This window comes from Elephantulus edwardii, unplaced genomic scaffold (genome assembly GCF_000299155.1).
Source record: "Elephantulus edwardii isolate Elephantulus edwardi_28Jun2011 unplaced genomic scaffold, EleEdw1.0 scaffold00070, whole genome shotgun sequence".
Classification (NCBI taxonomy): Eukaryota; Metazoa; Chordata; class Mammalia; order Macroscelidea; family Macroscelididae; genus Elephantulus; species Elephantulus edwardii.
In genome coordinates, this window is record NW_006399820.1 from 8,216,862 (window position 1) to 8,220,547 (window position 3,686).

The window sequence follows — 3,686 nt, forward strand, 5'->3', positions numbered from 1 at the left end:
ACAGCACTAAACCCTGCTCTATTATGTGCCAACCTTATTGTCTCTGACACACCCAACCAGATTACCCCAGTTACTGAATCAATCCACCTCATAGAGGGTCTTCCCCTCCTGTGCTGTCCCTCCACTGTCCTGAGCATGACATCCCTCTCCAAGGACTGGTCTCACCTTGCAACATGTCCAAAGTATGTCAAATGAAGCTTCAGAATCCTTGCATCCAAGGAGCAACCTGGTCTCACCCTCTCTGGGACCAACCTATTTGTTTTCCTAGCAGTCCACAGTATATTCAACACTCTTTTCCAGCACCAAAGATCAAAGACATCAATTCTCCTTTCATTACCCCTAGTCATTGTCCAGCTTTCTGAAGCATAGCAAGTAATTGCAAAGACTATGGCTTGAGTCAGGCACACCTTAATCTCCAGATTAATATCAAATCAAAGACAGTAAAACTAAAACTGACTATCATTAAGCATGTGCTCAGGAAAAAAATAATTGTTAGGGAAGCTTTGGTAAAGTAGAATCAACAAAAATGAAGGAAATATTTAATAAGATTGATTAGCAATAACAATGCATTTTGCTATGCGAAAGGTCTGTTCTTTAGAGTCACCATGACTCCCAAGCAACCAATTGCAACCACACAGTCATCGCTGGATCCAGAACCTTTCTTTCTTATGTTGCTTTTAACAGGTTTTTTGGTGGTTGTTTTGTTTTTAGGTTTTTTCATCATCTGTTTGTTTACCACCTTTTTTTTTCTTATTCTCCTTCTAGGTATGTAAAAGGAATACAATTCCTTGCCCAGCTTGGAGTCAGAAAGAACCATATAATTTCTTCTGACCAGTGGAGCCTGGGCAGCAATTACATTTTGCTATCTGCAAGTGAAGTCTGTAAAAGCCAGTGAGTGATGTCACAAGCTTCCTTATGCTGCCTAGGCTACTGTGTCAGGCTATGCTCAGATAGCGATGCTGCTAATCTGTGCCTGATCTAAGCTTTGGTCTTCTCAGTTGCTTGCTATGCATCTAAAAGTTGGACAGTCACTAACAATGACAGAGAAGAATTGATGCCTTTCAGTACAAGGACTAGAAATCATAGAAGGCGAATTGATGCCTTTGAGCTGTGGTGTTGGAGAAGAATAGTGAATATACCATGGACTGTTAGAAGAACAAAAAAGTTCATCCTGGAGAGGGTGAAGCCAGGCTGCTCCTTGGAGGCAAGAATTCTGAAGCTCCATCTGACATACTTTGGACATGATGGAAGGAGGGATCAATCCTTAGGGAGGGACGTCATGCTTAGGAGGGTAGAGGGACAGCCCAGGAGAGGAAGACCCTCAATAAGATGGATTGATTCAGTGATTGGGGTAATGGGAATAGGTGTGTCAGAGACAATAAGATTGGCACAGAATAGAGCAGGGTTTAGGGCTGTTGTGCATAGATAAGGTTGCTATGAGCTGCAGGCAACTTGACGGTACAGAACAACAACATACTGAAAACACTCATCCCATATGTATTCTGTTTCTATTTCTTACTCACTGTTAGGGAGCTTTAGTAGCAAGGAATTGCACTACCAACTCAAAGGCACCTGGTTCAAATCCACCACCTGCTTTGTGGAAGAAAGATGAGAAATCTCCTCTTTTGTGATTAGCCGCCTCTGAAAACCCACTGAAGGGGCAGCTATGAGTCTTTTCCAACTCAATGACACACAGCCACAACTCACTGTTAAGATCTTTCTAAGCCATCATCTTCTATGGAAGCCTTTCAAGAACACCACCACCACCCAATTGAACGAAGTATCAAATTATCAATGTCAAGAAAACAAAGATTCTTACCATTGGACTAATGGACAACAACATCATGATTGATGGAGAAGGTATTGAAACTGTCAACAACTTCATCTTGCTTGGATACACAATTAAGACCCTTAGTAACCAGCAATCAGTAAATAAGGATACACATCACACTGGAAAAATCTGCAGTTAGGGACCTCTCCAAATTATTGAGGAGTAATGATGTTATTTTAAGGACTAATGTGCATCTGATTCAGGCCATAGTTTTTCCATTCACTTGCTATGTATCTGAGAGCTGGACAATGAATAAAGGATGACAGAAGTAGAATGCCTTTGAGCTATGGTGTTGGAGAAGAGCATTGAGCATCCCATGAATGGCCAAGAAAACAAAGAAATATGTCTTGGAGATGGTGCAGTCAGAGTGCTCTTTGGAGGCAAGAATGATGATACTTCACCTCACATACTCTGGGCATATTGCTAGGAGGGGCTATTCCTTGGAGACGGACATGATGCTTGGAAGGGTGGGGGGCAACGAAGGAGAGGAAGATCATTGACAAGGTAGACTGACATGATGACTGCCGCAATGGGCTCTTGTGTGTCAGGAAGTGTAAGGATGCTACAAGATAGAATAGGGTTCAGATCTTTGTTTATAGGGTCACTATGAGTTGTACTCAACTCAACAGCACCTAACAACAACAAAAACATCATCCCATTACACATCTGTATCCTTTTTGGGACAGGGAGAGGTTTATCCAAGTAGATTTTTGAGAGACAAGATAACAAGCTCACCTTGAGAAGCTGTCAAGGTATGAATATAGCTGACTGTAATTGTAAGGCTGAGCTTGCTTTGACATCTGATGGCAGGACAATTGTAAGCTACAGTCCTTCTGTGGACATTCCATATGAACACACAAAACTCACTCCTCCACCAGGTCCTGTGTGTAATAAGAAGAAACATATGACTAAGAGCTGAAAAACAGATTAAAAGTAAAAGATGAACCCATCGTGTGAGGACCCATGGCAGAACAACTTAGCAAAAAATGTTTACTACCAAGTGTCACTGATTTCCTCATGAAGAGTATCACACGTGCTATAGGAAAAGAAATCCTCCAAAAGACCAATGATTTTCATAACCTCATTGGGAGATAGTCCACGGAGAAATTATATCCATTGTCTTATTTGAGAAAATAGGATGTATTCACTGCTCAAAATGTTAAATAATGAAACACAATTGTTTTTAAAAAAGAATTACATTTTGGAATTGTCAGCAAGTATGCATCATCTGGCTCTTTCACAACTTAGGCCTTTAGAAAATGATCTCATCTTTTAGAAGTAAAGTTGCCCTAAGTAAAATGATAGAAGGTTACCTATCTCATAAAAGGGTAAAATGCCATTAAAAAAATAAATAAAAAGCACTATTTGAATAATGCTTGCAATAAATGTTGGTGAATAGCTTGCAGTCCTTACTTTCAAGGCTCTTGGATACCTACCTGGAGGACAATTTCAAGAATGTATAACTCAAAGTCACTGAGTTTTCCCAACTCATAATGACCTTGTAGGACAAGTAGAATTTGTCCCCACAGAGTTTCTAAGGCAAACTTCCTCATCTTTCTCCCTCAAGAGGGGCTAAAGAGGTTGAATTGTCAACCTTCCAGTTAACAGCCAAATGACTTAAATGTAACTCCTCCTAATTTTTTTTGTTTATGGGTTTGTTGGATTCGTTGTTGTTTGAGGAACCAGCACATAACAAGAACAGTACATGGCACAGAATAAGATTGCTGATTTTTCTCCCACAGAGCAAAAAGTGGATTCAAACTATATACCTTTGGATTGGCAGCGTAATTCCTTATGACTCAGCCTCAAGGGCTCCCTAACCCCATCCTGTTGTTCTTATTGTTAGGTACCATAG